The following is a 10849-nucleotide window of genomic DNA, read 5'->3' as shown; positions in this document are numbered from 1 at the left end:
AATCTAAGAGGTACATTGATTCAACAAATAATTATTGAATGCCAGGTAACATTCTTGATGCTGGGCATAAATATAGTGTAATTACTACCTTTGTAGAGTTTAGTCTAGAGTAAGAAAGAGACTAAAACAGGGAAACAGACAAGTAATTACAAATTGTCTTCAGTGGCCTGCAGGAACATCACTGACTGAAGGGTGAGAAGGAAACAGACATACCAAGAAGCATAGTAGAGAGCGGAGACAAGTGGATCCACCAGCTGTCCAGGGGCACAGGAAGGTCTCAAGTCCACAGAAAGGTCTTGTTGAAGAAAACCTCAGAATAACTAGGGTGCCTGTTTTATAAATGTGGGGTACCACCATGGAGACTCCATATTACATCACAAGTTACTGGGTGAGACTTCCACCCAGTACATGGAACTAATTTTCAATGACTAGCACCATGGACTAACTAGGAATCAGGGTGCTTGGGTTTGATCTACAACTCTCTAGGCATGTGGCCTGGACCATAACTTTTTTTTTTTTTTTTTTTTAAGAAATGGATGAACTTTTACTTAGTTTCCCTTTGAGACTTTAACAGAAAATGGTGTAATCCCCCACTTACACTTTTCTAAATTGGAGGAAAATTGCTTTACAATGTTGTGTTGGTTTCTGCTATACAACATCACAAATCAGTCATAACTAAATGTACCTTCCTCCTTCAGCCTCCGTCCTACCCCTCGATATCATCACAGAACACCAGGCTGGGATCCCTGTGCTATCCACTCGTTGTCTATTTTACACATGCTAATATATATAAGCTAATGCTGCTTTCCAAATTCATTCTACCCTCTCCTTCAACTGTGTCCACAAAAGACACATGTACCCCAATGTTCATTGAAACACTATTTACAATAGCCAGACCATGAAAGTAACCTAGATGTCCATCAACAGATGAATGGATAAAGAAGTTGTGGTACATCTATACAATGGAATATTACTCGGCCATAAAAAGGAATGAATTTGACTCAGTGATAGTAAGGTGGATAAACCTAGAGCCTATTATACTGAGTAAAGTAAGTCAGAGAAAAACAGATATCATATATTCACACAAAACTCAGCAGTGGCCACAGGATTGGAAAGGTCAGTTTTCATTCAATCTCAAAGAAAGGCAATGCTAAAGAATGATCAAACTACTGCACAATTGCACTCATCTCACAGACTAGTAAAGTAATTTTCAAACTTCTCCAAGCCAGGCTTCAACAATACATGAACCATGAACTTCCTGATGTTCAAGCTGGTTTTAGAAAAGGCAGAGGAACCAGAGATCAAATTGCCAACATCTGCTGGATCATCAAAAAAGCAAGAGTTTCAGAAAAACATCTACTTCTGCTTTATTGACTATGCAAAGGCCTTTAACTGTGTGGATCACAATAAACTGTGGAAAATTCTGAAAGAGATGGGAATACTAGACCACCTGATCTGCCTCTTGAGAAATCTGTATGCAGGTCAGGAAGCAACAGCTAGAACTGGACGTGGAACAACAGACTAGTTCCAAATAGGAAAAGGAGTACGTCAAGGCTGAATATTGTCACCCTGCTTATTTAACTATATGCAGAGTACATCATGAGAAATGCTGGGCTGGATGAAGCACAAGCTGGAATCAAGATTGCTGGGAGAAATATCAATAACCTCAGATATGCAGATGACACCGCCCTTAAAGCAGAAAGTGAAGAAAAACTAAAACATCACTCTTGATGAAAGTGAAAGAGGAGGAGAGTGAAAAAGTTGGCTTAAATCTCAACATTCAGAAAACTAAGATCATGGCTTCTGGTCCCATCACTTCATGGCAAATAGATGGAGAAACAGTGGCAACAATGACTGACATTATTTTCTTGGGCTCCAAAATCACTGCAGATGGTGACTGCAGCCATGATTATTAAAAGATGCTTGCTCCTTGGAAGGAAAGTTATGACCAACCTAAACAGCATATTAAAAAGCAGAGACATTACTTTGCCAACAAAGGTCCGTCTAGTCAAGGCTATGGTTTTTCCAGTAGTCACATATGGATGTGAGAGTTGGACTATAAAGAAAGGGCCAAAGAGTTGATGCTTTTGAACCGTGGTGTTGGAAAAGACTCTAGAGACTCCCTTGGACTGCAAGGAGATCCAACCAGTCCATCCTAAAGGAAATCAGTCCTGAATATTCATTGGAAGGACTGATGTTGAAGCTGAAACTCCAATACTTTGGCCACCTGATGTGAACAGCTGACTCACTGGAAAAGATCCTGATGCTGGGAAAGATTGAAGGCAGAAGGAGAAGGGGACAACAGAGGTTGAAATGGTTTGATGGCATCACCGACTCAATGGACATGAGTTTGAGTAAACTCGGGAGTTGGTGATGGACAGGGAGGCCCTGCGTGCTGCAGTCCATGGGGTCACAAAGAGTCGGACGTGACTGGGTGACTGAACTGAACAGAATGTAGAAAAGATACTGATGAACCTATTTGCAGGAAAAGAATGGAGATGCAGACATTGAGAATGGACCATGACATATGACCTCTCTGAATCTTCCTGAGGCTGGTAGTGAATACCAGATGGGATTAAGTATTAAGTATGAAAAGCACCCAATATGCAGGGCTTAACATATGCATTTGCTAATGGCATGTGAATCTCATTATGTTGCTAAAACTTGACATTGGGCTTTCATTTGAGACCTCTGAGGTTACTTTGAATCAGGCTATGTAAAAGCATGACTTAAAAATACAGGGTGAGTCACAGTGGTTTTTAGGAAACTGAAGTCAGATGTCACATCAACTGAAAATTAAAGATTTTCAGTTTAAAATTATCCCATCAATTGAAAATTCAATTATGAATTTTCAAGTTGACAACAGAATGGGCCACGATGTTTAACATGATGGAACCCAATACTATGCTCTGAAAGTTGTCAAGCATCAAAATCTCTCTCTGCATTAATTTAAATGGCCCATTACACTGATTCAAATCAGGTTCTTGAGAATTACTGTTGGTTCATTACTGTTTCTCAAACAGCCCAACTAAAATATGGGAGTGATTTTTAAAGCACTTTTCTTTAAATAGGAATTCAACTTTGAGCTCTTAAAGATTCAGTGAGAGCTAATGAACTTTAGATCAATGAAGAAATTGTTTGACAGTTACACACATTCTTTGAGTAATGAAATCCCACTGATGGAAGTTTTATATATATAATATCATTGGCTAAGCAACAGAGAAATGCAGTTGCTCAGATAGTACAATAGGCCCATTAAGTAGGCACTGATGTTTCCATTTACCAACTTAGCTGCTCTGGTCCCAGCCTGAATTACTAACAATTCTGTTCTCATCAGTAGGATGGTAGGGTTCCATAGTAAAGGTTGTCTATCTACAACTCACACATAGATCTGCTAAGTCAGTGGTTTTCAGCCATCACCACATCAATGTCTCAGCATTCTCATTTAGTTTGTGTGGGATGTGACCCAGGTTTTGAAAGCTCCCCCATGTGGCTCTTACCAAATTGAAATTTCCTAGTCCCTGATATCAGCCAATCCAAGAACTCCCTAAAAGCAGTTTCTTTAACCAAAATGCCACAAACTTTATATTCTCTCTCACCAGTTCTTTCTAAATCATTTTCCTTTCTATTATAACTTTGTATTATATTTTCCCTCAAACTTAGAACATACACAGTCATTTTAGGTGTTGGTGTCACTGTGAATCTGTTGTTTTCGAAGAAGGACGGGGATGCTAACCTTCTATTTCAGTTACCACATACAGTACTCGGTTTTTATGATGTTTCGAAGGTCATTCCCCAAAGTAACAAAAGCCATTGTTTCCATTCTCTGAGGATGGGAACAAAATATGATCTAAAAACTTGTCTCGGTTTGGAAGTGATTAACGTAGATACTTATGATGAAGGAAATGAAAACAAGAAATCTGGATAAGTAATCACTGTTTCTACAAAAACAATTTCAACAAAAAATGAGCTTGAAACAGGGAGAACAAACTGATAATGCCAAGAGCAAATAAATTATTCTCTGAGATTTAAAAACAGACCTGTGATAGCATTTAAAGTTTTGTGGGTGTTTTTGGTTCATGACATTCCCAAGTATCACCACCCCACGTTTCACAGGTCCTTGAAATGAAATTTGAGCAGAGAAGAGGAGGTTTCAAATCCATGCAGAAATGTACCAGGAAACAGAGGTTTTTGACAGAGAAAACATCTCTCCAGGGTTTCATTAACCTAAGAGACACAACCAGTTTTTCTCCTTGTCATATTCCCTGGCTGCACTAGACCTAGGAAACCATGTCAGAGGGGAACCAGGAGAGTCTGGGCACTGTGGACTCTGGTCAGGACTTTTCTTTGTCCCCAGCTATAGAAAGAGATGATTTCAGAGGACACCACCCTGACTTGGCCAGAATAATAGTTCCTAGTCTCACCAGCCAAACCAACTCAGCTGCCACTCCATAGAACTAGACTGTGTTTTGGAGTGTATAAGCAACTATACCATTGCTACAGCAACACAGGTATACACCAACCATGATCAAACATGCCTCTCACTTTTCTGTCTATAGCCCTGTAATCCACCTGGTCACTTGATGTTCTCAAACACCTTCAAATCAACTTCTCTAAAACTCAACTCACAAGACACTAAAAGTGTTCTTTTTACATTGTTCCCTATCTTTGTGGCTGACCACCACCAAATGCTAGAAATCATCCTTGATGCTGATTTGGGTGTGATGATGAAATGAGTCTTCTCCCACCTGCATAGCCACAGACTCCTATCTCCTTTTCTTGCACTGATAAAAGAATGAAATTAGAACATTGTTTAACACCATACACAAAATAAACTCAAATTGGACTAAAGATCTAAATGTAAGACTGCTGCTGCTGCTGCTGCTGCTAAGTTGCTTCAGTCGTGTCCGACTCTGTGTGACCCCATAGACGGCAGCCCACCAGGCTCCCCCATCCCTGGGATTCTCCAGGCAAGAACACTGGAGCGGGTTGCCATTTCCTTCTCCAATGCATGAAAGTGAAAAGGGAAAGTGAAGTCGCTCAGTCGTGTCTGACACTTAGCGACCCCATGGACTGCAGCCTACCAGGCTCCTCCGTCCATGAGATTTTCCAGGCAAGAGTACTGGAGTGGGGTGCCATGTAAGACTAGATACTATAAAACTCTTAGAGGAAAACATAGGCAGAACACTTTGACACAAATTACAGAAATATCTTTTTTGATCCTTCTCCAAGAGTAATGGAAATAAAAACAAAAAGAAACAAATGGATCCTAATTAAACTCAAGAGCTTTTGCACAGCAAACCATAAACAAAATGAAAAAAACAACCCACAGAATGGTAGAAAATATTTGAAAATAATGGGATCAACAAGGGATTAATCTCCAAAACTTACAAACAGCTCAGCTGGCTCAATATCAAAAAAACAAGCAACCTGATAAAAAATGGGTGGAAGATCTACCTAGACATTTCTCCAAAGAAGACATACAAATGCCCAAGAAGCACATGACAAGATGCTCAACATAATTATCAGAGATATGCAAATCAAGAGAGATACCACCTCATACTAGTCAGAATGGCCATCAATAAAAAATCTTCAAACAATAAATGCTAGAGAGAGTGCGGAGAAAACATTGTTGATGAGAATGTAAATTGTTACAACCATTAAGGAGAACAGTATGGAGGCTCCTTAAAAAGCTAAAAATAGAGCTATATGATCCAGCAATCCCACTCATAGGCATATATCAGAGAAAACCATAATTTGAAAAGATACATGCACACCAATGTTCATTTAAGCACTGTTTACAATAGCCAAGATGTGGAAGTAACTTAGGTGTCCATCGACAGATGAATAAGGAAGATGTGGTATGTATACACAATGGAATATTATTCAGCTGTTAAATGCAATGAAATAATGCCATTTTCAGCAACATAAATGGACCTGGAGTTCGTCATACTAAATTAAGTAAATCAGAGAAAGACAAATATCATGGTAACTCTTATATATAGCTAGTCACTAGAACCTGTTGGTGGTTTAGTCACTAAGTTGTGTCCAACTCCTGCAGCCCCATGGACTGTAGCCCACCAGGCTGCTCTGTCCATGGGATTTTCCAGGCAAGAATACTGGAGTGGATTGCCATTTCCTTCTCCAGAGGATCTTCCTGGCCCAGGGATCGAACCCAGGTCTCCTGCATTGCAGGCAGATTCTTTACCGATTGAGCTATGAGGGAAGCCCAACTCTTATATACAGAATCTTAAAAATGATACAAATAAATTTATTTATAAAAGAGAAACAGACTCGCAGACTTAGAGCCTGAATTTACAGTTACCAGGGGGAGTGAGGGGGTGGGGAGGGGATAGATTGGGATTGGCATGTACACACTAATATATTTAAAATAGATAACCAACAAGGACCTAGTGTATAGCACAACAAACTCTGCTCAGTACTCTGTAATAACCTAAATGGGAAAAGAATTTGAAAAAGAATATATACTTTTTATATATAAACTTTGCTATACACCAGATACTAACACATTGTTAATCAACTATATTCCAATATAAAATATTTTTTTTTAAAATGGAAGCACTGAGAAACATTTCTTAACATAAGAAATGAAAATAATAATTATTTACCAACCTTTAAAGGAGAGTTGATTTTACTATACAGTTTCCAAGTCCATTATTTGAAAAACCAGAAACCTGGACCTCTGGAGTACAATGGTAGAGCAGTACAAGTCCTTTGACCAGTTGTTCTGGTTGAAAAGAACTAAAACCAATGGCGAAAATATTTTTAAAATATTTTAAATGTACTCATGAGCTAGAAATGATGTATGATTAGTCACAGTCCAAAAGCTAAAACATAGGAACCCAGAGAAGTAATCTGAGCATGGAAATCACCCATAACTTTATAGATTTTACTGAACTAGATGAAATTCAGCTTGTTTTATGGACTGAGGGAAAATGGGAACATGAAGAAAATCTCAGTGTCCACTGAATGGAAGTAATCCATTTAGAGATACCACAGATTTAAATGGGACCCCAATGTACCAAACCCTCAATGTACAGATGAAATAGAATTCAGCCTACCTGGTCTTGCCCTCCTCTGACTTTTCCACCCTGAGGATTGCAAGGGAATTAGCCAGTTTTTAACTTCAGCACTGGAGAGAAAAATTTCTCCAAGGCTTGGTAACTTCAAATTGACCCTCCTTCTGCCTGAATTCATATTACCTGGTTGGTTCCGAGACCTCAAGGAAAGAAATTAGTTTACACTAGGCCAAACTGAAGGTGGCATCAGTGACCAATGGAAACAGATGCAAACCCTCTCTAGAGAAAATCACCTTAAAAGTAGGTCTCTGATAACTTCAGTAGATTAAGATCCAAGACAGAGAAAGCCACAGAGGCAAAAAGTATGGAACGTCCTCAGAAGCAAGGCACCATGAGCAAGAGAGCATTGAAACAAAGATGCACAGAAGTTTCCAATATGAGAATTAGCAGAGAAAATATAAAATAATATGTTCACTATGAGTAGAGAAACAAAAGAGAATTGAAAGAATAAAAAACAAAGGAATATAAAAATGGCTAACAACTGAGCAATAGAGATTTTCTAAAAATGAAAATATAATCTCAAAAAGCAAAACTCCACTGGATGTGATAAAAAATAATAAAAAGAAAATTAAATGAACATGAGACTGTGTCTAAAGAATCATCCAGGAACAGAGAGGCAGAATAATACGAATGTCTAATCCAAGATTCAGCATGAAAAGAGAGAGAACAGAGCAAAAACAATTTTCAAAGTGTATCAGCTGAGTGTTGTTCAGAAGTGATGAAAGACACAAAACTACAAATTTAAAGAGTAAAAAAAAATTCAGAGAGAGTAAATAAAATTAAATCCACATCTAGGCACATCAAAATAACATTGCAAAAGAGCATCTGGAGAGAAAAGAACAAAATAGAAGTTCTAGAACTGAAGATAGATTGACAGCTGACTCAGTTCAGTTCAGTCGCTCAGTCATGTCCGACTCTTTGCAACCCCATGAATCGCAGCACGCCAGGCCTCCCTGGCCTCCCGCAGCATCACCAACTCCTGGAGTTCACTCAGACTCACATCCATCGAGTCAACGATGCCATCCAGCCATCTCATCCTCTGTCATCCCCTTCTCCTCCTGCCCCCAATCCCTCCCAGCATCAGAGTCTTTTCCAATGAGTTAACTCTTTGCATGAGGTGGCCAAAGTACTGGAGTTTCAGCTTTAGCATCATTCCTTCCAAAGAAATCCCAGGGCTGATCTCCTTCAGAATGGACTGGTTGGACCACCTTGCAGTCCAAGGGACTCTCAGGAGTCTTCTCCAACACCACAGTTCAAAAGCATCAAGTCTTTGGTGCTCAGCCTTCTTCACAGTCCAACTCTCACATCCATACATGACCACAGGAAAAACCATAGCCTTGACTAGACGAACCTTTGTTGGCAAAGTAACGTCTCTGCTTTTGAATATGCTACCTAGGTTGGTCATAACTTTCCTTCCAAGGAGTAAGCGTCTTTTAATTTCATGGCTGTAGTCACCATCTGCAGTGATTTTGGAGCCCAGAAAAATAAAGTCTGACACTGTTTCCACTGTTTCCCCATCTATTTCCCATGAAGTGATGGGCCCAGACCTAAGATCATGAAGCCATGATCTTCGTTTTCTGAATGTTGAGCTTTAAGCCAACACTTTCACTCTCCTCTTTCACTTTCATCAAGAGGCTTTTGAGTTCCTCTTCACTTTCTGCCATAAGGGTGGTGTCATCTGCATATCTGAGGTTATTGATATTTCTCCCGGCAATCTTGATTCCAGCTTGTGTTTCTTCCAGTCCAGCGTTTCTCATGATGTACTCCGCATATAAGTTAAATAAGCAGGGTGACAATATATAGCCTTGACGTACTCCTTTTCCTATTTGGAACCAGTCTGTTGTTCCATGTCCAGTTCTAACTGTTGCTTCCTGACCTGCATACAGATTTCACAAGAGGCAGATCAGGTGGTCTGGTATTCCCATCTCTTTCAGAATTCTCCACAGTTTATTGTGATCCACACAGTCAAAGGCTTTGGCATAGTCAATAAAGCAGAAATAGATGTTTTTCTGGAACTCTCTTGCTTTTTCCATGATCCAGCAGATGTTGGCAATTTAATCTCTGGTTCCTCTGCCTTTTCTAAAACCAGCTTGAACATCAGAATGTGGTCCACTGGAGAAGGGAATGGCAAACCACTTCAGTATTCTTGCCTTGAGAACCCCATGAACAGTATGAAAAGGCAAAATGATAGGATACTGAAAGAGGAACTCCCCAGGTCAGTAGGTGCCCAATATGCTACTGGAGATCAGTGGAGAAATAACTCCAGGAAGAATGAAGGGATGGAGCCAAAGCAAAAACAATACCCAGCTGTGGATGTGACTGGTGATAGAAGCAAGGTCCGATGCTGTAAAGAGCAATATTGCATAGGAAACTGGAATGTCAGATCCATGAATCAAGGCAAATTGGAAGTGGTCAAACAAGAGATGGCAAGAGTGAATGTCAACATTCTAGGAATCAGCGAACTCAAATGGACTGGAATGGGTGAATTTAACTCAGATGGCCATTATATCTACTACTGCGGACAGAAATCCCTCAGAAGAAATGGAGTAGCCATGATGGTCAACAAAAGAGTCCATAATGCAGTACTTGGATGCAATCTCAAAAATGACAGAATGATCTCTGTTCATTTCCAAGGCAAACCATTCACTATCACAGTAATCCAAGTCTATGCCCCAACCAGTAACACTGAAGAAGCTGAAGTTGAACGGTTCTATGAAGACCTACAAGACCTTTTAGAACTAACACCCAAAAAAGATGTCCTTTTCATTATAGGGGACTGGAATGCAAAAGTAGGAAGTCAAGAAACACCTGGAGTAACAGGCAAATTTGGCCTTGGAATACGGAATGAAGCAGGGCAAAGACTAATAGAGTTTTGCCAAGAAAATGTACTGGTCATAGCAAACACCCTCTTCCAACAACACAAGAGAAGACTCTACACATGGACATCACCAGATAGTCAACACCGAAATCAGATTGATTATGTTCTTTGCAGCCAAAGATGGAGAAGCTCTATACAGTCAACAAAAACAAGACCAGGAGCTGACTGTGGCCCAGATCATGAACTCCTTATTACCAAATTCAGACTTAAATTGAAAAAAGTAGGGAAAACCACTAGACCGTTCAGGTATGACAGCTGACTACTTAACCACAATAGTGAGAACCAGAATACAGAGGAATAATCTTCAATTCCTAAGAGAAAATAACTATCAGCACAGCATGATGCATCCAAAGAAAAATCTCTTTTACTAAAGAAGGAGGATTAAAAAATTATTTCAGAAAAATAAAACTGAGGATTTGCCCCAGCATACTCTCACTAAAAGAAAATGTCAAAAATTTTCTTGATTTTAAGAAAGGGAGGTTTACGATGACAGAAGAAATAAAGATAGAAAGTGGAAATGCATATTAATAAATATACCTAAACATTGAATAAGCAATAATCTGTCTGAATTAAACAACACAGAACTGAAATACCTAACAGTACATACAGATAAATATGTAAATATCTGGATTGTTACATTTTAAAAGAAAATCCATTAAAGACTCAATATTATTCAGGTATCCACTCTCCTCAAAATTGATCTATGGATTCAGCACAATCCCAATTAAATTGCCTACAGGCCTTTAAGACACATGGAAAAGGAAAAAAAACTAGAAAAGCTAAACCAATGTTTTCCTTTTGCAAAAGCTAAAGGGTTCACTTTAGCTAATTCCAAAGTTGTATCAAAGAAGACAGTCTGGTATTAGCATAA

The 10849-nt window shown here is 39.2% G+C and overlaps 1 protein-coding gene across 9 annotated transcripts in view; it reads left to right on the top strand.

Moving 5' to 3' along the window:
• Positions 1 to 10849, top strand: part of SGCD (sarcoglycan delta) — a 1096788-nt gene that overhangs the window by 1072862 nt on the left and 13077 nt on the right. The window lies entirely within an intron of this gene.

The sequence above is a fragment of the Bubalus bubalis genome, chromosome 9 (assembly GCF_019923935.1).
Source record: "Bubalus bubalis isolate 160015118507 breed Murrah chromosome 9, NDDB_SH_1, whole genome shotgun sequence".
NCBI lineage: Eukaryota > Metazoa > Chordata > Mammalia > Artiodactyla > Bovidae > Bubalus > Bubalus bubalis.
The sequence above is the reverse complement of the archived record's forward strand: the minus strand, read 5'-3'. Positions and strand labels throughout refer to the sequence as shown.